The sequence below is a fragment of the Sorex fumeus genome, unplaced genomic scaffold (assembly GCF_029834395.1).
Source record: "Sorex fumeus unplaced genomic scaffold, SorFum_2.1 ptg000063l, whole genome shotgun sequence".
Lineage (NCBI taxonomy): Eukaryota > Metazoa > Chordata > Mammalia > Eulipotyphla > Soricidae > Sorex > Sorex fumeus.
In genome coordinates this window covers 24,103,760-24,131,275 of record NW_026606120.1, presented here as the reverse complement: position 1 = coordinate 24,131,275, position 27,516 = coordinate 24,103,760, and the positions used below count along the sequence as shown (strand labels likewise).

At 39.9% G+C, this 27,516-nt stretch overlaps 1 pseudogene; it reads right to left on the bottom strand.

Annotated features, from left to right (window-relative positions):
- Positions 1-27,516, bottom strand: part of LOC130034952 (contactin-associated protein-like 3) — a 166,673-nt pseudogene that overhangs the window by 116,893 nt on the left and 22,264 nt on the right.

The following is a 27,516-nucleotide window of genomic DNA, read 5'->3' as shown; positions in this document are numbered from 1 at the left end:
CTCATCACCGGGCAAAGGGATCACTGTTTATAGCTGCTACCTACAACTATTGATATGCTATGCAAAAGTGACTTCTGTCGAGAGTGGCTAAGAAGTACTTCTTGGCGAGTTGCAGATCCTGGCTCAGGAGGACAAGGTGGGGTACCTGGCTACCTCTTATGGGCTTCCAGGTGCTACCATTGCTGTCATGATGCTCAGGGGCCGCACTACTGAGTCATCAAGCTCCAGGTCGAAGAAGAACCAACCGAGAAAAGGAGAATAATCCTGACATATGGCAGCATGATTAACACAGAGCATCTGGAGAGGATTGGCTTTAGGAACTTATAGAAAAGCAGTCAAGACTAGAGAGGAGAACAATGCCTTCCAATGCTGTCTGCACAGAGAATGATCTAGAAAACAGTAAGGAACCTGTTGAACAGACCTCATGACCTGAGACATTAGCAGCTTGTGAAACAGAGGCAGGCACCAACCTTTTGGAAGCTTTCCAGATAACTGTGATATAAAGGTATTGTAAAACACTAGTGTCAAATTTCTTTCTTTGTGCATATTTAAACAAGGCCACTTAGTAAATATGCACTTTGGGTCATGATTTTTTCAACTTTGTCCCCTCAAGATTGCCACTGACCATAGCATAATTGAAAAATACTCATTTTTAACTTTCATTTTAAAATATTTGTTGTCTTGGAGCCAAAGCAATAGTACAATGGGTAGGGTGCTTGCCTTGCATGTGTTAGAGGCAGGTTCAATCCCATGCATTCCCATATTGTGGTCCCTGAACCCTCCAGGAGTGATCCCTGAGCACAGAACCAGGAGCAAACCCTGAGCACAGCTGGGTGTGATCCAGTCCCAACCCCACAAAAAATGTTTGTTGTCTTAAAATAAGCCGGATTACCTGTTCCTTTCACTTACCTCCCAAATAGTATGTGTCACCAAAATGAATCTGCCCATGTAGGGAATGTGCTATGGAAGTTGCATTATCATCTACTGTCATACTCAGGTGACTCCCTCTAGTAGATATGGACACAGAATGCCACTGTCCATCATTTAGTGCAGAACCTGAAAGTAAAAAAAATAAGTTAAAATAAATTCCTGTAAACTCTTCAGATTTTGCCTCTAAACAGGACACATGCTTGAAAATATAATGCACATCTTGGATCATCTTGCAAAGGCACAGTGAGCTCACCCAAAGTCTGTGCAGCACATTTAGCTGCTTGGACAAAAGAAATCACAATCTGAAGGAGGGATGGAGTCTCTTGGAGAGAGACAGTAAGAAACGCTAGATGCAAGATTGTGGGGAAAGGGGTGCACATTATGCAATTAGGCAATGCACTTCGATTTATAGATTGACCATTGTTAGCTAGGAGGAGGGTACAGTCCATGCTGGTTTAATGACAGGTTGATCAATGAATTTGGTGATTAGAGGGTTCTCATATCTAGGCAAATATAATCTATCATTTACTTATATATTTTATAACCTAATTTACAATGTTCAACTTGCAGTATTATAGTCTGCATGCCCTCTGCCAAGACTGTAGCATTTGGCAGTCACTATCTGCTGTCATTTCTTGTATGGCAGTAAAGAGGCTCATTTCTTGACACTATCATTCAGTTACATTTGAAAATTACAGACATGTGACAGGAGAGATAGAACAGTGAATAGACTGCTTTCCTTGCACATGGTTGGCCCGGGTTCCATCCTTAGCACCTCAAATTGTTCCCCTGAGTCCAGTCAAACAGCATCCACAGAGTCAGGAGTAAGCCTGGAGCACAATTGGTGGTGGCTATTAACCCCCACCCTTTTTTTAAAAAATGTGAAAATTATAGACAAAGAAGAAATGAAATAATGAAGGGGCAAAGAGGTAACAAGAATAGAGAGTCCAATTATTTTACATTAGAATGTGCAACAGCCTTTTTTTTGGAAAAGAAAAAGTTTTTATTGAAAAACTTTAGAGAGATGTGAAGGGAGGGAGAGATAGAGAGATGGAGAGAGAAATAGAGAGAAATAAAGAGGCATGTTTTTCTCTCTCACTAGAAAGGGGGAAAAAAGGTAAGAATACTTTCAAGGAAGGATGTGTGAGCCATTTCACCAGAATGAGGAAATCCAGAAAATGTGTGAAATTCCACATCTCAGGCAGATCTAGGTGAAAGAGACTACTCCAAGGGCCTCACAAAAATGGAATTTTCATGATTCGTCCTAAACAATCATAAAATGAACTATTTACAGTGACAGGACATAGGGCTTATTTCAATCTTGTATTTATTTCAATCCACTTCACTAATATCTGGAGAGTTTGTAACATAAGATATTTTATAAACTTTTATGTTAGAAATATAATTTTCCTTATTTCTGTGTACTGTTACTCCCTATAATAATCTTAAAGATTATTTGGAAGAATATATTATCAATTTTTGAAAAGAAGTAATCTAAGTTATAATAAAACATGAAAATTTGTTGAACAAGATGTAAAGTATTTCAAAACGATGCACCTATTTATATGTGAGTATACATACACTTGTACATATACATATTTTTAATGTGTTCATACTTAAACATTTATAAAAATAGAGTTAAATCTGAAAGAGAGGCTCTTAAATATTAAACTAAATTTTTGGATTAACAAAGTATGCTTTTTTTTTATTTTGACATTTTTATATTTTCCATATTTTCCAAATGCCATAGTGTACTCTGCCAATAAGTATTATTTTTAAAAAACTAATGTTAGTTTATCCAAAAGAAGTCATTTTATGTTAATTATGTCTATGATATAATGTTTTTTTCTCAAAGTGATAGACTGGAAAATGATCATGAAGTTTAGTCTGGATTAGTTTAGACATTGCCACCAACTGTCCCATGACGAAGGAACTTAGAGTAAATGAAAAGTGAATGTTGCATCAGACATAAATAAACCAGTAAAGAGTAGTGGCCCAAACCACTCATCCAGGCATTTTTTTGTTAGCTTCTTGGAGGCAAACAATCCCACATTTCAACAAATAATTAAGGTCAGTTTCTCACACTGGCCCCAAACCATGCAAATCTTCGTCCTTTGTGCTGTAAGTGTTAAACAACCTTGGAGGAAACAAGGCCCTCTCTCTCTCATGGGGAAACACAACGCTTGATATGGCAACTGCAGCTTCTATTGAGATGTGGCATACGCTACGTCCATTCATATTTCAACTGCGAAAATTAAGCCAAAGGCAATGACTACATTCCCTTCTTCCCATGCTCCTGGACTCCATTAGAAGCACAGATGGTCACTGGTACTCAACAATGCACAGAGATGCTTGCTTCAATTAAGAGGGCTTAGGACTTGGTCAATCAGGGGAAATGAGTCACAAAAGAAACACCTCGAACTTTGTCCTATAGTAAGTTCTTCTCCACGTGGGGAGTTACTTTTCCTTTCTCTTCTACTTTCCAATAAACTTTGCTAGTTTCAAAAAAACAGAAAATAACTTTATTCATTCATTTAATTAAAAACATTATTATCTAATCTGAGTTTATGCTCAGGTTATTAGTTAACCTCATTGGGGCAGACCCTGGATGATTAGATAATAATAGTAATAATAGTCTAGCAGTTTCATTGGTATGTTTGCCAACTAATAACCTGAAAATGATATGGGCTATTTACAAACCTATCGAGTTAAAAGTCAACCTGTAAGAATTTGTTTCTAGTAAAACTGTTATCCCCAAGTAAAATATGATCATATATTTTCAGTAGACTGTCTGAAAGCCATTTCTATCTTAATACTACATACAGTGTTTATTGTCCAATTAACCAAGTAAATCCATGTTCTTCCACTGTTCTTCAAACCACCTTTTTGATTTTTCCTTGATTTCTGATTTCTGATTCCAACATGGGCTTGAGATCTAAGAAATGTTCCCAGTATAACCCAAAAGATCACGAATCCTGTTGACAATGCAGCTGTAACTATTTTTTTCAAGTCATTAAATCTTAATTTTATGCTTCCTGACACATTTACAGATTTACAGGAATGGAAAAGTTTGAAGTTAGTTCTTTGGAGATGAAGCAATAATATAGCAGGGTGGGTAATTGGCTTGCATGCAGACAATCAAGATTTGATAACCAACAAACCTTATAATCCCCTGAGCCCTGCCAGGAGTGATCCCTGAACACAGAACCAGGAGTAAGCCCTGAACACTGCTGAGTGTGGTCTCAAAACCAAACTTATAAAATTCAACTCCTCTATCAGTAAATACAATGGGTCCCATTCTCTTGACCCTGAAAGAGCCACCAATAGGGTAGCGTTAAAAAGGATGAGGAAGGATAGCCTCATAAAATCTCAGGGCCGACCTAGGCTGCCAATACGAAGAAGGACAAAAATGACTATAGTTTCAATGCACGTACGTCAGCATTGGATGCATCCATTGAGGACCTGATGGTGCAAGCACGAAAGATCAAGTATGACATCATTGGTCTGACCGAGACAAGAAGGCATTAATCACATCACGCCGTTTTTGACACTGGGGAAGAACTATTCCTCGGAACATGGACAAAAGAGGTGTTGGTGGTGTTGGTGTCCTTGTCAACATGAACTTGGCCATAAACATTGATTCATTAGAATGCCTAAGAACCCAAATCGGAAAATTTCACATGAACAGATGTGGCTCACTGCCAGCAGTATCTATCTTGGTTGTCTACGCACCAACATCCAATTATGATGAAGGAGAAATTGAGAAGTTCTACATGGAGCTGGAGAAGTCCTATAAAGAAGACCACACTTTCTAAAAGATCATTGTTGGTGATTTTAATGCCAAGATAGGACCGAGAAGATCAGCCATAAAACTCCACATCAGGACCCATGGCCTAGAATGGAACCAACAGGGTGAGAGACAGTCCGAGTTCATTGTGTTAACCAAGACCATCCATGATAACTCACAATTCCAAAAGGCTAAATCTAAACATTGGACATGGGAGTCTCCCAGTGGACGGTTCCACAATGAAACTGACCACATCATATTCAATCGATGGTTTTGCCTGACTGATGTCGCTATTGTCCCAAAATTTCAAATGGGATCGGTCCACTGTCACCTTCATGCAAAATTGTACTTCACAGAGGAGGGAGAAAAAGCTGCAAAGTTTAAGAAGAGAACTACCAGAACAACCATCAACAGGGAGCTCTTTGGTACTATTGCAGAAACATGGGAAGATGCCATCACTGACAACATTGACAAGGAATATGATTGACTGGTTCAGCACCGCCATGATTGTGCGAGGAATGCCAAGAGAGAGATAGCCACAAAAAGATGCCTGTCTTCAAAAACTCTCGAGCTCATTTGTCAATGTGGCTTGGCGCAAGCCTCAGGCAACCGCAAGCAAATGTCCAAACTCGCAAAGCAGTGAAGGTAAAGGTAAAGGTAAAGGTAAAGGCCCTCCCGTTGATCATCGATTTGCTCGAGTGGGCCCAGTAACGTCTCCATTGGAGACTTTGTTGTTACTGTGTTTGGCATATCGAATACTCTCGGTAGCTTGCCGGGCTCTCCGAATCAATAAAGGAAGACCTCCAAGAGAGAAGAGCAGCAGTGCTGGCAGATGTGGCAGAAGCTGGGAAAAGCATTCGCAATGCCCGCCTGTCTTTCACCAACTACAAGACCAAGATGACTGCCCTCCAACGTCCTGATGGATCTCTCACATCTTCCAGAAGGGCAATGGAGAAGATTATCCAGGACTTCTGCTCGGATCTCTTTGATAGCCTTGTCCACCTGCCGACATACCAAATTCCGCAGGATGGATATGTCGTTCTCAACGTTGTCCCTTCCGAAATTCAACATGCCAATTCATTGGTAAAGAAGTGAACAGCACCTGGCCCAGACAAGGTCAGTCCTGAAAACCTGAAGAACCTGCCGTCAGTACTCATCAATACACTGGCTCGGCTCTTCACACACTACCTGTGTGAATGCAAGTTTCCATCCCAGTGGAAAAACAGCAGGACTGTACTACTGTACAAGAAGGAAGACATCCACAACATTGGCAACTATCACCTAATCTGCCTGTTGTCTGTCGTCTACAAGCTGTTCGCTCGAGTTATCCTGAATAGGATTGGCAGAAAGCTAGATGAAGGACAACCATGCGAACAAGCCAGTTTTTGAAAAGGATTTAGCACAATCAACCATATCCACATGATAACCAAGCTCACTGAGGTTTCTCGGGAGTTTAACTCTTTCTCACATTCACCAATTTAAAGAAGGCCTTTGATTATGTAGAGACAGAAGCAGTCCTCAAGTCCCTAGCCAAACAGGGCGTTCAAAGTCAATACAGCAGGATCCTCCATGAGCTGTATTGTTGATTCACTACCAGGATCTCACAATTCTAGAGGAAGGTGATCATTGACGTCAAGAGAGAGGTTCCGCAGGGTGATACCATTTCACCGAAACTCTTCAGTGCCACCCTCGAGTACGATATGCAACAACTGGAATGGGAAGGAATGGGAGTGAAGACAGATGGTCTGCAACTACACCACCGCCACTCCTTTGATGACATCATTCTTTTTTTTTTTAAATACTATACTTTTTTTTTGTTTGTTTATTAGTGAAGCACCATGAGGTACAGTTGTAGATTTACAAATCTTAGTGCCTGAGTTTCGGTCATACAATGATCAAATACCCATCCCTCCACCAGTGCCCATTTCCACCCCCCCCACCCTGCCTCTGTGGCAGAGCATTCCCCTTTGTTCCCTCTCTCCTTTTGGGTGTTGTGGTTTGCATAAGAGGCATTGAGTGGCAATCATGTTCAGTCCATAGTCTACTTACAACATGCATTTCCCCTCCTGGGAGGATCCTCCAAACACCTTTCATTTGGTGTTCCCTTCTCTATCTGAACTGCCCTTTCCCCTAGAATATCAGGCTGGCCTCTAAGTGATGGAGTAATCCTCCTGGTGTTGATCTCAGCTATTCTTAGGTATTGATCTCATATTTTGTTGCTTTATATCCCCCAGATGAATGCAATTTTTCTATGTCTATCCCTCTCTTTCTGACTCATTTCGCTTAGCATGATATTTTCCATATTGTACCACTTGTATGTAAATTTCATGACTTCATCTTTTCTAAGAGCTACATAGTACTCCATTGTGTAGATGTACCAGAGTTTCTTTAACCAGTCATCTGGTCTTGGGCATTCAGGTTTCTTCCAGTTTCTGGCTATTGTAAAGAGTGCTGCAATGAACAAACAAGTGCAGATGTCACTTCGACTACACACTTTTGCCTCTCTGGGGTATATTCCCAGGAGTGGTATCGCTGGGTCAAATGGGAGCTCAATTTCTAATTTTTTGAGAAACGTCCATACTGTTTTCCAAAAGGGCTGAACTAGTCGACATTCCCACCAACAGTGAAGGAGTGTCCCTTTCTCACCACATCCGCGCCAGCATCGGTTGCTTTTGTTCTTTTGAATGTGGGCCAGTCTCTGAGATGTGAGATGGTATCTCATTGTGGTTTTGATCTGCATCTCCCTGATGATTAATGATGTAGAGCATTTTCTCATGTGCTTTTTTGCCATTCGGATTTCTTCTTTGAGAAAGTTTCTGTTCATTTCATTGCCCCATTTTTTGATGGGGTTGGATGTTTTCTTCTTGTGGAGTTCCACCAGTATTTTGTATATCCTTGTTATCAACCCCTTGTCAGATGTGTATTCGGTGAATATCCTTTCCCATTCTATAGACTGTCTTTGTATTTTGGTCACTGTTTCTTTGGAGGTGCAGAAGCTTCTTAGTTTAAGATAGTCCCATTTATCTATCTCTGTTTTTACTTACTCGGCCAGTGGTGTGGCATCTTTGAAAGTACCGTTAGCCTCAATGTCATGGAGGGTTTTGCCAACTTTGCCTTCAATGTACCTCATGGTGTCTGGTCTGATATTGAGGTCTTTAATCCATTTTGATCTTATTTTTGTACATGGTGTTAGGCAGAGTTCTGAGCCCATTTTTTTTGCATGTAGCCGTCCAGTGATGCCAGCACAATTTGTTAAAGAGGCTTTCCTTACTCCACTTCACATTACTTGCACCTTTATCAAAGATTAGATGATCATATGATTGAGGGGAGATGTCAGTGTATTCAACCCTGTTCCATTGGTCTGCAGTTATGCTTTTGTTCCAGTACAACGCTGTTCTAATCATTACTGCTTTGTAGTAGAGTTTGAAGTTAGGGAGGTTGATTCCTCCCATTTTCTTTTTCCCAAGAATTGCTTTAGCTATTCGTGGGGGATTATTGTTGCTTATAAATTTCAGGAGTGTTTGCTCCATTTCTTTGAAGAATGTCATGGGTATCCTTATAGGGATTGCATTGAATTTATACAATGTTTTCGGTAGTATTGCCATTTTGACAATGTTAAGTCTCCCGACCCATGAGCAGGGGATATCTTTCCATTTCCTCATGTCCTCTTTTATTTCCTGAAGTAGCGTTTTGTAGTTTTCTTTGTACAGGTCCTTTACTTCCTTAGTTAAGCTGATTACTAGGTACTTGATTTTCTGGGGCACAATTGTGAACGGGAATGTTTTTTTCATGTTGCTTTCTTCTCTCTCACTGTTTGCGTATAGGAAAGCCATGGACTTTTGGGTATTGATTTTATAGCCTGCAACTTTACTATACGAGTCTATTGTTTCTAGGAGTTTTTTGGTGGAGGTTATTGGGTTCTCTAAGTATAGTATCTTATCATCTGCGAATAGTGAGAGCTTGATTTCTTCCTTTCCTACCTGAATGCCCTTTAATATCTTTTTCCTGCCTAATCGCTATTGCAAGTACTTCCAGTACTATATTGAACAGCAGTGGAGAGAGTGGGCATCCTTGTCTCGTCCCTGATCTTAGAGGGAAGGCTCTCAGTTTTTCCCCATTGAGGATGATGCTTGCTGTAGGCTTGTGGTAGATGGCTTTAACTATGTTGAGGAAAGTCCCCTCTATACCCATTTTGGCTAGGGGTTTCATCATAAAGGGGTGCTGGACCTTGTCAAATGCTTTCTCTGCATCTACTGATAAGATCATATGCTTTTTATCTTTTCTTTTGTTGATATGTTGGATTATGTTGATTGATTTCCGAATGTTGAACCATCCTTGCATCCCTGGGATGAATCCTACTTGGTCATGGTGTATGATCTTTTTGATGAGTAGTTGGATTCTATTTGCTAGTAGTTTGTTGAGGATCTTTGCATCTGTGTTCATCAGGGATATCGGCCTGTAATTCTCTTTCTTTGTGGTATCTCTGTCTGCTTTTGGTATCAGTGTGATATTCGCTTCGTAGAAACTATTCGGAAGTGTTTTTGGTATTTCAATTTCGTGGAAAAGCTTAAAGAGGATTGGGAGTAAGTCTTCTTTAAAGATTTGGAAGAATTCACTAGGAATCCATCAGGGCCAGGGCTTTTGTTCTTGGGGAGACGTTTTATTACCATTTCAATTTTCTTGATGGTGATAGGTCCGTTCAGGTATTCCAGGTCTTCTTGGTTCAGCCTTGGGAGTCTGTAGGAGTCTAGGAATTTATCCATTTCCTCGAGGTTTTGATGTTCCGTGGCATAAAGCTTCTCAAAGTACTCCCTGAGGATCCTTTGAATTTCTGTAGTTTCTGTTGTGATGACCCCCTTTTCATTTCTGATTCGGTTTATTAGGGATTTCTCTCTCCCTTTCTTTGTGAGTTTTGCTATAGGCTTATCGATCTTGTTAATTTTCTCAAAGAACCAGCTCTTGGTTTCATTGATCTTTCGGATTGTTTTTTGGGTTTCCATCTCGTTAATCTCTGCTCTGAGTTTTATTATTTCCTTCCTCCTGTTCGGGTTGTGCTCCTTTTTTTGGTCCTTCTCCAAGCTCTTAAGCTGTGAGGTTAGTTTATTTATGTGGGCTCGCTCCTCCTTTCTGAGGAATGCTTGTAGAGCTATAAACTTTCCTCTTAAGACAGCTTTTGCTGTGTTCCATAAGTTTTGGTAACTCGTGTCCTCATTTTCATTCGTTTCTAGGAATCTTTTGATTTCCTCTTTGATTTCCTGTCTAATCCACTCGTTGTTCAATAGTGCACTGTTTAATTTCCAGGTGTTTGATTTAGTTTTCTGTTTTTGAGTGTGATTTACTTCTAATTTAAGCGCATTGTGGTCTGAGAAGATTGTTGATACAATCTCTATCTTCTTAATTTTATGGAGATATGTTTTGTTGCTCAGCATGTGGTCTATCTTGGAGAATGTTCCATGTATGCTTGAGAAGAATGTGTATTCAGCCTTTTGAGGATGAAGTGTCCTGTATATATCTACTACGTCCCTTTCTTCCATTGTTTCCCTCAGATTAAGTATGTCCTTGCTAAGTTTGAGTCTGGTTGATCTATCCAGAGGTGACAAAGCGGTGTTGAAGTCTCCCACTAGTATTGTGTTGCTATTGATGTCTTTTTCCAAATCTATGAGTAGTTGTTTTAAGTACTTTGCTGGTCTCTCATTAGGTGCATATACATTTAGTATTGTAAGTTCTTCCTGTTGTACAGATCCTTTGATCACTAAGAAATGGCCTTCACTGTCTCTTATGACCTTCCTCACTCTGAAATCGATGTGGTCTGTTATTAAGGTGGCTACCCCAGCATTTTTATGGGAGCTGTTTGCCTGTAGGATTGTTTTCCAGCCTTTGACTCTGAGTCTGTGTTTGCTTTGACTATTAAGTTGTGTTTCTTGCAGGCAGTAGAATGTTGGGTTCAATTTTCTAATCCATCCAGCCACTCTGTGTCTTTTAATTGGTGCGTTTAGCCCATTGACATTGAGAGAGATTACTGTTATGGGATTTTGTCCCATTGTTCTGTTGAAATTAGGTGTATTTGAGGGGCCTGTCCTGTCTTAAAGTAGCCCATTTATTTGTACTTGTAACCATGGTCTTGAGTCTATGAAGTTCCTGAGCTGTTGTTTGTCTGTGAAACTGTGTGTTGTTCCTTCTATTATGAATGAGAGTCTCGCTGGGTAAAGTATTTTTGGAGAGGCATTTATTTAATTGAGTTTTCTCACTATGTCCCACCACTGTTTTCGGGCCCTGAGGGTTTCATCAGAAAAATCAGCTGTGAATTTTAAGGATGCTCCTTTGTAAGAGATTTCTTTTTTCCATCTTGCTGCTTTCAGAATTTTGTCTCTGTCTAAAGTTTTGCTCATTTTGATCAGGATGTGTCTTGGGGTATTTTTGTTCGGATTTCTTCTAGCTGGTACCCTTCGGACCTCCTGAATGTGGTCACAAGTTTTCTTCAGCTCTGGAAATGTTGTAGCAATGATGTCTTTGACAGTTTCTTCTTCATCAGGGTTTTTTCCTGTCCCTCTGGGACTCCAATAATTCTTATGTTACCCCTTTTGGCTTCATCACGATCTTCTCTTGCCATCTGTTTCCGAACTGTGAGTCTCTTTTCCATTTTCTGCTCTTTTCTGGCGAGTCTCTGAACTTCATCTTCAAGCTCACTGATTCTGTTCTCAGCAGCTGTTACTCTGCTTCTGAGGCCTTCCACTGAGGTTTTCAATTCGCCTACCAGGGTTTTCAGGTCCGACATTTCCAATTGCATTTTTCTCATTTCTGCCTTCAAATCCTCTTGTCTTTTATTGGCTTTGTTTTACATTGTTTCTTTTAGTTCCCTAAGCATCCTAACTAGCTCCCTTCTGAATTCCTTGTTAGAGAGGTTGTCTAACACTACAATACTGTTGGTGTCTTCTGGGCTTGCCTCTTCAATAAGAAAGTTTGGTGGGCTTTTGCGTTGCTTTACCATTGTAACCAGTGTGCTTTAGTCCTTCACCTTCACTGTTACTATTCTGGTTGAGTGAGGAGAGAGTTCCCGGATCCCTTCAGCTTTGTTGCTGTGGGATCTGATGTTGCCTCAGTTCCCTTCCTGTACAGGTAAAGGGAGAAAACCGGCAATTCTAGGGGATCAAGCTAGCTGCGCATTCCCTGGGGGAGTCTCAAGCCGTGGGGCAGGCTGTACCTGGTTGAATGAGGAGAGACTGCCAGGAGCCGTTCAGTTTTGTTGCCAAACAATGGGCCTCGGTTCCGTCCCGCACAGATTTTACTATTCTCTCTTATAGTGGAAAGGGATTATGGATAAGATTTTGTCCATGGTAGGCACCCTTCTACGTTTCTGAGTTTGACGTTCTTCTCAGTCAGGCGTTATTTTTTGTTTTATAACAGACATTGAGTGAAACTTGAGGGGAGGAGCCGAGGGACTGGTGGTCGGTCCCTCGGAGATGGATGGGCGCTTTCCCCACTGGGTTTCAGGCGGGAATCTGAGGCGCGAATGGGGGGACAGGAGCACTTCCCGGCTGGACGCCCCCGACCCACCTGGAGGGGAGGAGCCGAGGGACTGGTGGCCGGTCCCTCAGAGATGGACGGGCGCTTTCCCCACTGGGCTTCAGGCGGGAATCTGAGGCACGGCTGGGGGGGCAGGAGCACTTCCTGGCTGGACGCCCCCGACCCACCTGGAGGGGAGGAGCCGAGGGACTGGTGGTCGGTCCCTCGGAGATGGACGGGCGCTTTCCCCACTGGGCTTCAGGCATGAATCTGACATCATTCTTATAACACCAGACATCAGCCAAATGGCACAAATGCTGGCCAACTTCAACCGTGAGTGTGGAAAGGTCGGACTATAGCTGAATCTAATGAAGACAATGTTTATGAGAAATGGTCTCCTTCCTGACGTTCCATTCACTCTCAATGTCTACCTGCCCACATACCAAATTCCGGACGAACATCTCCAAATGCAACAGTTATGTGTACCTAAGTCGAGAAGTCAACATGTCGAACAACCTGGCACCTGAGTTGTGCAGGAGGAAGAGAGTGGCTTGGAACGCCTTCAAGAATGTCGAAGAAATAGCTAAATGGACAAAGAACCTCCAGCTCCAGGCACATCTCTTCGATTCCACTGTTCTTCCTGCATTAACATACGCCTCAGAGACCTGGGCCCTACAAAAGCAGGATGAGAACTCTATTTGGGTCTCTCAAAGAGGAATTTAAAGAGTTATGCTTGCAGTATCATGCTTCACTCAAATGAGAGATAGAATTGGAGTTCTGACCTTCGTGGACAGTCAAGAATCAGGGATGCTGTCTCGTTTGCCAAGGCATCGAAAATGGGCTGGACACGTAATGAGATTTGGAGGCAACCACTGAACTAGAGCCATTACCGACTTGATTCCAAGGGACGTCAAAAGATCGTGTGGCCACCCACCTCTGAGATGGTCAGACTTCTTCATCAAGACCGTGAATGATCAGTTTGAGGCTCTTCATGTTCCTAGAATTAGCAGATACCGTTGGGCTACTTAGCACATGACAGGGATGAATGGAAACATTGCTGGTGCTCACTCGAGCAGATCAATGAGTAACGGGATATCAAGTGATCAAGTGAACTCTTCTATTATCAGTAGGTTTTGTTTCATATTTGTGAAAACAGAAATGTTCTCAGACTCAAAATTTATTATCATGAAAGGCAACGAAAAAATCTAATTAAAACATGAAGAAATTGATCCTAAAATAAAGTCCTCTATAACTCAGAGAACAAAAAAAAATCCCTAAATGCTTCTTCCAGTCTGACAATTCAGCTATCTTTCTTAAAGGTTGTAAAGCATATCTGCAGCATAATAACTACATCTAACTACATCCATTAAAGTGGCCTGGAGTAATAGTACAACAGGAAAGGTGTTTATCTTGCATGTAGCTGACCTGGGTTTGATCCCTGGCACAGTTTGTGACCCAAAAAAAACAATCAAAAAATTAAAGACAGTGAAAGTCACCACTGAAGATGGGAGTACATCAGAAGAAAGGCAAACAGAATAATAAAACTTATAAAAGAAATAAGGGACTCAGCCCCGGCAGTCGACCTCCACGACCCAACCACCACCATGCTCCAGGTCATTTTCCACATGCTTGGGCCGAGCTCCACAGCCAAGTGAACATACTCCTAGACATTTTCCATAATTACCACACTATATTTGATTGGGTTCAGACAGTAGGTAACAAATCATAGAGAAATATATATATATATATATATATATATATATATATATATATATGCCTCTCGGCGAGCTCGGCAAACTACTGAGAGAATCCCGCCCACACAGCAGAGCCTGGCAATCTAGCCATGGAGTATTCGATATGCCAAAAACAGTAACAATAATGTGTCTCATTCCCCTGACCCTGAAAGAGCCTCCAGTACGTTGGGAAAGACGAGTAAGCAGAGGCTGCTAAAATCTCAGGCCTAGGATGAATGGAGGTGTTACTGGTGCCCGCTTGAGTAAATCAATGAACAACTGGATGACTGATACAGTGATACAATGATTAAATAAAATGAATGGACAAGCAACTCAACTATCAATAACTTTGTAAATCATGTTTTTTAACGTAAAAATCATAAAATTAAAAAATATACAAACTGATGCACTTTGACACAAACTGTGGTTATCAGAGGGAAAGAGATTGTAAGAATTGGGAGAAAATATGGATTGAGAAAAAATACCCTGGACGTTTAAGAAAAAGTGCTGGTGTTATTTTTTGTAAATTTTCTTTAAATGTACTTAATTGCAAAGGTAATCAGCAAGTATCAATAAAAATTTGTCCTTGGTTCTTTCATAAAAAAATAACAAATGTTGAAGTGTAAATGCTTAAAAATTGGAACAATAAAACATTTTTGCAAAGCTCCACTCTCAGCATTCAGAAAATTCCATTAACATGATATGTAATGAGAGAATAGGTGTTGTGTACCCATGAGAACCAGTAAAATCTATCGTATTCAGATCATATTGCATGAGGATTTCGAATTTACACAAAGCAAGACTTAATTTAGTGAATCTCAGTCAACTCAATTCCATTCCTAGGGTCTAAAAGGAACTTCACATTATCAGATTTTTTCATATAAAAAATAAAAATTTAAATTCTTCTATTTTGGAGAGCCCGGCAAGCTACCGAGAGTATTCGATATGCCAGACACAGTAACAAAAAAGTCTCCAATGGAGACGTTACTGGGCCCGCTCGAGCAAATCGATGATCAACGGGTAGGCCTTTACCTTTACCTTTACCTATTTAAATATAAAACCCATGACTATGGTCACGTAATATATTACTTTCACATTTAATATTTGTGAAATAACATGTCATGAGTGTGCCTAGATTTACATATTAATGGACTTTAAAATGCAAGATAATCCCCAAAGTTCAATAATGTCATAACTTTAGAAGTTATTCTACACACAAATGGATTCTCCTTGGAAAATAGTCAAATATCCACCCATAGTTACAAAAATACATCCAAAACCAGCAGCCCCCCAAAGGGAAATAGCAGCTCTGACAAGCACTGTAGCACTGAAGCACTATCTATGGTTGTTCATCAAATTGCTCGAGCGGGCACCAGTAACGTCTCCATTGTGAGACTTATTGTTACTGTGTTTGACATATCAAATTCTCCATGGGTAGCTTTCCAGGCATTGGCGTGTGGGCGGTATACTCTCAGTAGCTTGCCGAACTCTCTGAGAGGGATGGAGGAATTGAACCCCGGTCGGCTGAGTGCAAGGCAAATATCCTACTCTCTCCAGCCCAGCTATGACAAGAGAGAGGAAAATTATGACATGAAACTGTTTAAAATATATGTGTGTATAATTCCACAAGACAGCTAAAAATGTGTCTTCTCAAAACTAACAAGGATTAAGCTAATGCATTTCATTATTTTAAAGATATCACAACCATCATTCACCTTATAAATAAAATTATTTTCTGAACTTTTAAAATAATTGTGCTAAGCTTCCATCATAATGTTATGTAAACCACAGGTAAAGAAAATTTAGCTTCTTTTGGTGTGATTATAAATGTTAATGGATTCAATTGTTTATTTTAGAGATGCCAACCTTGGCTCAGTCAGAGATCAAATGCCTATTTGTAGGATAACATTGGTTCATCCTTTCTCCCTTGGCCAAGGAGTTTAAGTTTTTTGAGTTACGACCATCACAGTGCTCCCGAGGCACTCCTATTCCTCTATGTTAATCTTTAACTTCTTCTCTGTGCTCTGCTTCCCTATCTGTTAATCACCTATATCCCCAAATTAAACCCTGTGACTTGTAAGGTCAGATCCTGCTAAGGACTCTGGATTTTGTATTTGTAAGTGAAATATTGCTTTTCTCTTTCCCTTATGTCCTTTGCATAGTTTACTTTACAACAATGTCCTTTCTGTGTTGACACAGGAAGACAGTTAATTCTGTGCTTTTGTAACTTGGAAGATAATTGAGTCCAAATAACATTTACTCCCAGACATCTGTAATATTTAACTCAATTTAAGCCTTGGTTGCCTTTCGTTCCTAGCACCCCAAAGCAGGGTCCTGATGAATGGACTGGATGGACCCAGGGCAAGCTGTAAGCAACCCTGGTTTCAAAACAGGACAGGGTATATAAGTGCCATAAAACTTATAATTTAAAAGCATGGTACTGAACGAATTCTGTCATGACCCAAAAAGAAGTGACTGGACAAGGACCCTGCAGTTACAACCCTCAGGACAGACTAATCTGGCCTGAAGACTGTAGTCTGGGATCTATAGCGAGATGTACCCAGGAGATCCATCTTTTAAGCTTAATACATTTCTTACTGTGTCTATACAAAATGACTAATATCGTTAAGACATAAATTTAAGATAACCGTTTAAATGTTTAAATGTATATGGACTAAGGAAAGGAGAAACACAGCCTTGAGCTGATCTCCTAGCAGGAGGAGATCTTTGTTTTAGAAGAGCTTCCAGAAGGAAAGCTTTACATATGTTGATTGTGCTATCTCACCTAGGTGTGATTGGTATCCCCAACCTTTGGAGGCTGGGCTCTTGACTAAGGCACTGAGACCAAGTGCCAGGAGACTAACAGGGGAAAGAAGGAGAGAGGAAAGAAGGGCAGCTTGAGACTGGAATGGAGCACTCAGTTAGATTGGAATAGGTGCATGGGGAGAACGGAATAAGTGGCGGGACAGAGATTGAAATAAATGGCAACTGATCACCAACCAGCTTGGCGGCCCCGTTCCCTCCTTCATGTGTTTGTTGGCCGCTCTCAGAGGTAGGGGTGGGGAAGTGGCTCATCGCCACCTAATGTACGTGATGAGAGTGCCCACACTCCCTTTTGAACACACACCTATTAGGGAGCACATTTTTACCTGCTGTGACACTCCTCAGTGGATGTACAAGATGGAAGAGACTCAGCTGAAGTTTTCCATCATTTAGAGAAAGACTGAGGTCTCCGGACCCATGATGAAACCCGCAAGTAAATACATGTCCTGCTCGGTTCCATGTCCGAAACTGTAAAGCAAGAGATACTTCATCCTTTCCTGGGGTGCCTGGAACAGCCAAGTAACTCCTGGGGCTCAAAAATGTTATGGGCACAGGCAGGAGAAAGTCACATTTCCCTGTGGATACAGTAAAAGACACTGTTAGGAACAGGAATGACAGTTTCATTTCAGTAGCAGCAGTTTTCCAAGATTCATCTTTTTTGCAAACATCTCAGTAAACACGTATTTTAAATATTAGTCCTCTCCAAGTAGACAAACAGAATCATTCACAATCCTTCATACCATTCTACTCTGGATTGGTCAATGTTTGTTTGTTGTTGTTATTTTAGGGCAACACCCAGCATGCTCAGGGCTTACTCCTGGCTCTGCTCCGGGAATTACTCCATGTGGGGTTTGGGGGACTACATGAGGTGCTGGAGATTGAACCTGGTTTGGTCAGTTATCCAGCAAGGCAACCACCTTACCTGTCTGTGGTACTTTCCCTCTGGCACCTAGTTTGGTCAACGTTTTAGGAAATTTCCAACTTCATTTCTCAGTGTTAGCAAAGGGATCTATAGCAACTTTCTCCCTGAGTTTTTGGGCTGAGTAAAAGATACAATAGAGGAGAGCTTTTCTCCCTTGAGATGTTACATGTTTTCATCAGTGAAACAGGATCATGAGTTCCAGGAATTATTCTTCTATTCTTTTTTTTTTTTACTCTGCAGTTTCCTTCTTTTTTTTTAAATTTTTATTAGTGAAACACCATGAGGTACAGTTGTAGACTTACAAATTTTTGTGCTTGGATTTCATGGTGGTGGAAAACAGGCACTGGTGGAGGGATGGGTATTTGATCATTGTATAATTGAAATCCAGGAACTATTCTTGTCACTCAGATGATAGCAACTCTTAGTGGGAGGAATATTTATGCACATCTGAGGGAAAATGTGCAGCCAGCCAAGATGAACCAGAAGCAGACTTACCTCTTCAAAAGTTCTCACAGGCTTTCACCCAGAGGTGCTACTGGCCAAAAGTTTAACCCATCAGTTGGGAATGCTCTTAATTTTTCACAATTCTATTTAAAAAACAACACTTTATAGTCTAGATTATTTTCATTGTTCGACGAACAAATCTCATTAATCATAATGTCTGAAGAGAAAAATCTGAATGCAATTCCAATTAAGTTTGCTATAAGAACTTTTACCTGCTATTGGATATGTTTTCATAAATTTCACAGGGAAGCATATATGTCCCCAAATTTCCCCTCATCCTCAACAAATATTATGTTAAGAAAAACAAGACTCTAGACACCAGAGCATATTTTGAAATCACTATAATCAGGTCAATGTAGTATTGTTATTGACATAGATATTTCAATGGAACAAAAATAGTCAACAAAAGCATCGGAGATGTTCACATATGCTCAGTATGGAGTGAAAGTTATGATGATTCAACTATGTGGAGGAAAAGATTTGGTTCACTGCTCTAGCAAATAAATAAATGGAAATTTATCAGATAAAAATTAAAATCAATGCTTACATCACATAAAATGATACAGATTTAGATTTTTAAAACAATAAAACCATTAGAAGATGTTACAAGAATATTCATGAGGCCAAATACATTGTCTAAAGTTTTAGTCACATTCTGAAATAAGCTACAAGAAAGCACATAGATAAACTGATGACTAACAAAAATATCTATGCACCCAACATACCATAAAATCTTTAAAACAAAATTAATACAAAAAATGTTTTAACTAAAAATGATAAAATGTTGTTTACTAACATAAAACTATAAATTAATATGAAAGTTCTTATAAAAGTAAACAGAAAGGTATTCAAAATAATAAGACATAATAATCAATGTTCACATTGATAAGAAAATAAAATACAAATCTATGGAAAGCCAGAGACTGGCACACATCAAAAAGAACAAGACCAATGCCAAAGTGGATGCAGGGAGAAAGGGACTCTCATTCACTGTTGGTGGGAATGCCAACTGTCCGAACCTTTATGGAAAACAATATGGGTATTCCTCAAAAAACTAGAATAGAGCTTCCATATGATGCCAGCAATACCACTTCTGGGAATATATCCCAAGGGCCCAAAAGCACACAGTAGAAATGCCAACTGCACTTCTATGTTCACAGCTCTACTCAGAATAGCAAGAAACTGGAAACAACCCAAGTGCCCAAGAAGAGACGACAGGATAAAGAAACAATGGCACACCTACACAATGAAATACTATGCAGCTATAAGGGAAAACAAAGTCATAAACTTCGCTTATCTATAGATGAACATGAACAGTATCATGCTGAGTGAAGTGAGTCAGAAGGAGAGAGACAGACATCAAATTATTACACTCAGACTCAGCAATTAGAAGACAGTAGCTCGCCCAAGATTTCTCAGGACCCCATACCGAGCAGATTTGACTCAGGCATCTCAGACGGAGAAGGTGCCTTCTCTCTGCTTACTCCAAATGAAACCCTGGTGGGCACAAAATTCTTAAATAAAAACCCCCGTACATGGGACCAGGGACTGAAAACTCCAGGCCACATGGTGACAAGGGACGGTCAGTCCCTCCTCGTCTCTCCTCCTGTATTCCTTGGCTGTCATGCCTATAAACTGTCTCCAGGACCCAGTTAAGTATACCAACTGCCTTCACCCAGAGACTCACAAATGAATCTCAGAATGGATTTAGTCCCTATATAGATGTCTCTAGATCCCAATTATTTACAGTTTTAGAATTCCAGGAGAATGCATCTGCAAAAGCAGCTGTGTGACCTCTCATTATATTCACAATGAGCAATAGAAAATAAATTACCTAGCATCTTCCTGTGGCAGGCAGGCTTGAGTAGTGGTGGGAAAATTTGAAATAATGATGGTGGGAAGGTGTAATGGTGGTGGGATTGGTGTTGAAATATTGAATGTAATCAATTAATGTGAACAACCTGATGAATATAAAATTTAAAAACTTAAGAAAAGTAAATGATTGCACTCATGTTTGGAATATTAAAAAATATAGTGAAAGACTAATACCCAAGGAGAGTAGAAACAAGGGCCAGGAAGACTGGACCATAGTTGCAAGCCTGCCTCAATTGCTGGGAGAGAAGGCATATGGGATAAAGGGATCACCATGACAATGATCACTCTGGATGAGGACTGCTGGCTGAAAATGGGAAAAGGAACAAACATGATAACCTCTCAGTTCCTGTATAGCAAACCAATGCCCAAAAGGAGAGAGAGAGCAAAAGAGAGAGAGAGAGAGAGAGAGAGAGAGAGAGAGAGAGAGAGAGAGAGAAAGAGAAAGAGAGAAAGAGAAACAGACAGAAAAACATAGAGAGAGAGAGAGAGAGACAGAGACTGGCAGAGACAGAAAGACAGAGACAGATAGACCAAAGACACAGAGACAGGAACAAAGTTCCTGCCATAGAGGCAGGCTGGTTGAGCAGGGGAGGTTAAGAGATAGGAGGGAACCTGGGGACATTGGTGGTGGGAAATGTACACTTGTGGAGGACAGAAAGATGGGTGTTGACACATAGTATGACTGAAACCCAATGAGGAACAACTTTGTAACTAACTGTTCTTCAAATAAAAAAAATTAAAAATTGAAATAAAAAAACAAATATTTGGAGTTTTTTTAATTTACCTGTAGTCACATAAGCAGGAAATAACAGTAAGAAATTAGTTAAGTTGACTTAGCTGGCAAGGAACTAAGAGATGGAAAATAAAAAAAGAGTTAGCTTATAGGAGAAGAGAGGTATCTCTCATATTTTAGTGAAAGTATCATGTTATGATTTTTGGAAAGCACCAAAACTGTTTGATAATTTCTGAAACTATATAAAACATTTAACTAAAATGTTATATTCAGGAATTATATCAGTGAAAATTCTAAGCAAAAATATATGTACATGTGCAAATGTTTCTCTTTTATTTGGCAAGTGGGAGTTGCAATCACACCCAGCAGTGCTCATGGCAGGGCTTGGGGGGACCATATGTAGTGTTGAGGATCAAATCAGGGTCAGTCATCTGCAAGACAAATGCCCTACCTGCTGTACTAGCACTCTGGCCCCACAAATGTCTGCTTTTAGTAATCAAAAAGCAAGAATAAAGCAAATGCCCTCACTAGGAAATGACCAAATACATAATACTATACTTTCATAATGGAAAGTTTTAAAGCTACTCTGACATAGAATTAAATCACTGAAGTGAGATGTTGCTGTCAGAAAATCAAAATGAAAAATAAGCTTTAACAATTTCATTCTTGCTAAACAGTATAAAATGTGGAGGCATGTGTATGCATTAATATGTGTGATTATCAGTCTAGTGATTTACATAAAATTCTATTTTTATATATATGGAAAGACAAATACTTGATTAGTATCAATGTGGCTTGGTTGAAAAGCAAAACTTGTGGGTAGAAAAATCAGAAGTAAAAGTAAACCAACAAAGAAATAGCAATAGCAGCCAACTTTCAAGGACTCGCTCATCTCCCCCAACCCAGGTACAGGCTTGGTGGAAATGACATCCAACCTCAAGATATTCTCCCCTCCACATCACATATGAACCATAAATTACCCTCTTATGTTAAACTTTCACTAGGGCAGCCCAAACACCAAAAACACATTAGGCCAATAATTTATTAGTTCCACCTCAATTAATCACTTAATCACTTAATCCCTGTTATTCATCGATTTATTCGAGCGGGTGCCAGTAACGTCTCCATTCATCCCAGTTGCGTGCTAGCGTAGCCCAATGGTATCTGTTCGTTTTAGGAACATGTAGAGCCTCAAACCGATCATTTAGGGTCTTGACGAAGAAGTCTGACCATCTTATAGGTGGGCGTCCACGTGATCTTTTGATGTCTCGTGGAATCCAATCAGTAATGGCTCTAGTCCAGCGGTTGTCTGTAAACCTCATTACATGTCCAGCCCATCTGATTTTTGATGTCTTGGTAAATGAGACAGCGTCTCTGATTCTTGAGCGTTGACGAAGATCAGAACTCCAGATTCTATCTCTCATTTGAGTGAATCGTGATATTCCAAGCATAGTTCTTTCGATTCCTCTTTGAGAGACCCGAATAGTGTTCTCATCCTGTTTTCGTAGGGTCCAGGTCTCTGAGGCATATGTTAATGCAGGAAGAATAGTGGAATCAAAGAGATGTGCTCGTAGTTGGAGGTTCTTTGTCCTTTTAGTTATTTCTTCAATGCTCTTGAAGGCATTCCAAGCCGCTCTCTTCCTCCTGCGTAACTCAGGTGCCAGGTCATTCATCATGTTGATTTCTCGACCTAAGTATATATAACTGTTGCATTCGGAGATGGTGGTTCCGTTGAGAGCGAATGGAGCGTCAGGAACAAGGCTGTTTCTCATAAACATTGTCTTCGTAAGATTCAGCTGTAGTCCGACCTTTCCACACTCACGGTCAAAGTCCGCAAGCATTTGTGCCGCTTGGCTGATGTTTGGTGTTATTAGAACGATGTCATCAGCAAAGCGGAGGTGGTGTAGTTGCCGACCATCTATCTTCACTCCCATGTTTTCCCATTCTAGTCGTCGCATGATGTTCTCGAGGGTGGCACTGAAGAGTTTTGGTGAAATGGTATCACCCTGCCGAACCCCTCTCTTGATATGGATGATTACTTCTTTGTAGAATGGTGAGATCTTGGTAGTGAATCCGCAATAGAGCTCACGAAGGATCCTGATGTATTGAGTTTGTACGCCCTGATTGGCTAGGGCTTCCATGACCGCTTCCGTCTCAATAGAATCAAAGGCCTTCTTTAAATCAATGAACGTTAGACAGAGCGGCATCTTGAATTCCCGAGATACCTCAATGAGCTTGGTTATTGTGTGGATATGGTCGATGGTACTGAATCCTTTTCGGAATCCAGCTTGTTCACATGGTTGTTCTTCATCTAGTGTTCTGCTAATCCTATTCAGGATGACTCGAGTGAATAGTTTGTAGATGACAGACAATAGGCAGATTGGGCGATAGTTGCCAATGTCGTGGATGTCTCCTTTCTTGTATAGTAGTACAGTCTTGCTGGTTTTCCATTGGGATGGAACCTTGCATTCAGACAGGTAGCGTGTGAAGAGTCGAGCTAATGTATTGATGAGTACTGATGGTAAGTTCTTCAGGTGTTCAGGTCTGATCTTGTCTGGGCCAGGTGCTTTTTGTTTATTAATATTATATTATCAATTAATATTATAAATTAATATTATCAATTAATATTACACCAAAAACACAACAGTAACAGTAAGCTTGAAAGTCTAAACTGCACAGGTCACAATGGTAAAGCAACGCAGAAGCCCACCAAGCTTAGTTAGTGAAGAGACTAGTCCAGAAAATCAAATCAGTAATAATGCACTAGACAACCTCTCTGATGAGGAACTTAGAAGGGAGCTACTGAAGATGATTAGGGAGCTAAATTAAACACACCGCCAAAACAGTACAAGAGCATCTGAGAGCAGAAATGTGGAAAATACAAACAAAATTACAAACAGAAATGACAGATCTGAAAAACCTGGTATGTGAATTGAAAAACTCATTGGAAGGCCTCAACAGCAGAGTAACAGGTTCTAAGGAACAGAATCAGTGAGCTTCAAGGTGATGCAGAGAATCTCCAGACAACAGCAGAAAATGGAAAAGAGTCTCATAATGAACCAACAACTGTGAAGAGAAAATCGGAATGAAGTCAAGAGGAATAACATACGAATCATTAGAGTCCCAGGGACAGGAAGAAAACCCTGATGAAAAAGAAACTGTCAAAGACATCATTGCTAATATGTTCCCAGAGCTGAAGAGCACATGCAACCAGATTCAGGAGTCCCAAAGGGTACCAGCTAGATGAAATCCAAATAAAAATATTCCAAGACACATCCTGATCAGAATGACAAACACCTTAAACAGACATAAAATTCTGAATGCAGCAAGATCAAAGCAAGAAATTGCTTATAAAAGTGCATCCTTAAGATGTACAGCTGACTTAAGACACTGATGGGATATAGTGAAAAAACTCAATTAAATAAATTCCTCACCAAAAATACTTTACCCAGCTAGACTCATTCATAGTGGAAGGAACAACACACAGTTTCACAGACAAACCACAACTCAGGAACTTCATAAACTCTAAACCATGGTTGCACGAACAAGATAAGACAAACCCCTCAAATAAACCAAAATTCAGCAGAATGATGATACAATACCCCATGATAATAATAATCTCTCTTAACATCAATGGGCTAAATGCACCAATTAAAAGACACAGAGTGGCAAGGGATGGATCAAAAATTGAACTCAATATTCTGCTGTCTGCAAGAAACACATTTGAACAGTCAGAGCAAACACAGATTCAAAGTCAATGGCTGGAAACAATTTTTCAGGCAAACACCTCTCTCATAAAAGCTGGGCTGGCCATTTTGGTATCAGACCATATTGATTTCAGACTGAAGAAAGTTCACAAGAGAAAGAGAAGTTCATTTCATATTGATCAAGAGATCTGCACGTCAGGAACAACTTACACTCCTGAATGTATATGCTCCTAATGAGGGACCAGTGAAATACTTAAAAGAACTACTCACAGACTTGAAGGAAGAAACAGATTGCAACACAATACTAGTGGCGATTTCAACACTGATTTGTCACCTCTTGATAGTCAGCTAGACTCAATCTTAACAAGGACATGCTTTATTTGATGAATAAATAAAAGAAAGGAGCTCACTTAGTAGATATATACAAGACACTTCATCCTCAAAAAGCTGAATACACATTCATTTCAAGTGTGCATAGGACTAAGACTGACCACAAGCTGGGCCAAAAAACATACCTCCATAAAACTAAGAAGATAGAGCTTGAATCAGTGATCTTCGAAGACCACGATGCACTGAAAATATAAGGGAATAAGACACATAAACAGAAAATAAAATCAAACACCTGGAAATTAAGCTGCTCACTGCTGAAGAATGAGTTGCTTAGAAAGAAAATCAAAGAGAAAATCAAAAGATTCCTGGAAATGAAGGAAAATGAAGACACGAGTTACCAGAACTTATAGGATACAGAAAAAGGTGTATAAAGAGGACATTTTATAGCTCTACAAGGATTCCTCAGGAAGGAAGAGAGAACCCACCTAAGTAACCTAACCTCACAGCTTAAGAGCTTGGAGAATGACCAACAAAAAGAGCCCAAAGCAGGAGTAAGGAAATAATAAAACTTAGAGCAGAAATTAGTGAGTTGGATGTCCAAAAAACAATCCAAAAGATCAATGAAAATAAGAGCTGGTTCTCTGAGAAAATAAACAAGATCTATAAATCTGTAGCAAGACTCACAAAAAAGGAAGAGAGAAAAACCGAATAAATAGAACCGGAAATGAAAAGGGGATATCACAACAGAAACTACAGAAATTCAAAGGATCATCAGAGATTACGTTGAGAATCTTCATACCATGAAATAAGAAATCCTTGAGGAAATGGATAAACTCCTGGATTCCTATAGCCTTCTGAGACTGAACCAATAATACCTGGACTATCTAAACGGACCTATCACCATCTAGGAAATTGAAACGGTAATAAAAAATTTCTCCCCAAAAACAGAAGTCCTGGCCCAGGTGGATTCACTGGTGAATTTTTCCAAATCTTTAAAGAGGACATAATCCCAATCATTTTAAAGCTTTTTAAGGAAATTGTACAATTATAAACACTTCCAAACAGTTTCTATGAAGCAAACATCACCCTGATACCAAAAGCAGACAGAGATACCACAAAGAAAGAGAACCACAGGCCAATATCCCTAATAAACATAGACACAAAGATCCTCAACAAACAAAATCCAACAATTCACCAAAAAAATTCATACACTATGACCAAGCAGGATTCATCCCAGGGATGTAATGATGGTTTAATATTCACAAGTGAATCAATGTAATCCATCATATCAATAAAATAAAGTGTAAAAACCATGTGACCATATCAATAGCTGCAAAGAAAGCATTTGGCAAGATAGAGCTCTCATTTGGGATAAAATCTCCCAGTAAAATGGGCATTGAAGGAAATTTCCTCAATATCGTCAAAACCATATACCACAAACCCACAGCAAGCATCATTTTCGATGGGGAGAAACTAAAAGCCTTCCCTCAAAGATCGAGCACGAGGCAAGGTTGCCCACTCTCACCATTCCTATTCAATATAGTACTGGAAGTCCTGGCCATAGCAGATAACCAAAAAAAAAGATATCAAGCTCATACAGATAGCAAAGGAAGAGGTCAAGCTATCACTACACTGTAGCACTGTGGCACTGTCCTCTCGTTGTTCATTGATTTGCTCCAGCGGGCACCAGTAACATCTCACAACAACTTGTGAGACTTGTTGGTACTGTTTTTGGCATATCAAATATGCCACGGGGAGCTTGCCAGGATTTGTCGTGTGGGCAGGATACTCTCAGTAGCTTGCTGGGCTCAGTGTTAAAATATTTTTTAGATAAAAAGTATTTTGTCTTTAGGGCCAGAGAAAATACAGTAGATAGGGCACTTGCCTTGCAAGCAGCCAACGAGGTTCCATCTGTAGCTAACACCTATAGTCTCCTGAGCACCACCAGGAGGAAGCCCTGAATACAGCTAGGTGTGGTCCAAACCAATTCCCGAAATCCAAATAAGAAAATTTTGTGTTTGTTTAGAATCAAGTACGTGATAAAGGGCAATTAACGCAAATCAAATTAAAGAACCAGACTGTACTAGTTTGAATATTTAAAGGGCTACAGAGGCCCTTTAAATGATCTAGACCATCGTGAATTGTATCCTGTTATTTAAAACTGGAAAGCAAAACTTACCCCTTTTAAAAATTTACCATCAACACCAAAAGCAGATATCTAATTCATTCAGAATTTGCTAATGTGACTTATTAAATGACTGGGCAATTCTCTTAGAAACGAAATGATAAAAAGAAATCTTCTAAATTCTAATAACAGGGGCTGAAAATCCTGGCAAAAGCTACAGTTATAATTTGTTTTTGTTTCAGTAATTATAAAAACAAACTATAATTTGTCTTTCACCCCAGGGTATGTACAAGACAAATTTTGAAACAGCGCTACAAACAACACAAAATCTAGCATAAACCACAGGAAGTAGTTTTGGAATACACATCCAACTGGAAACTGAATGGCAAATTGAGATATTTAATCCCCCAAAATCTTCACCCTTGTCCCCCACATTGAATGAGAAAAATAGGTTAGCTAATTTTGTCACAATGATAAAATGACGTGTTCGTTTATAACATAGCATTAAGAAAATTTAAAAACATTATAAAAATTATCATTTTCC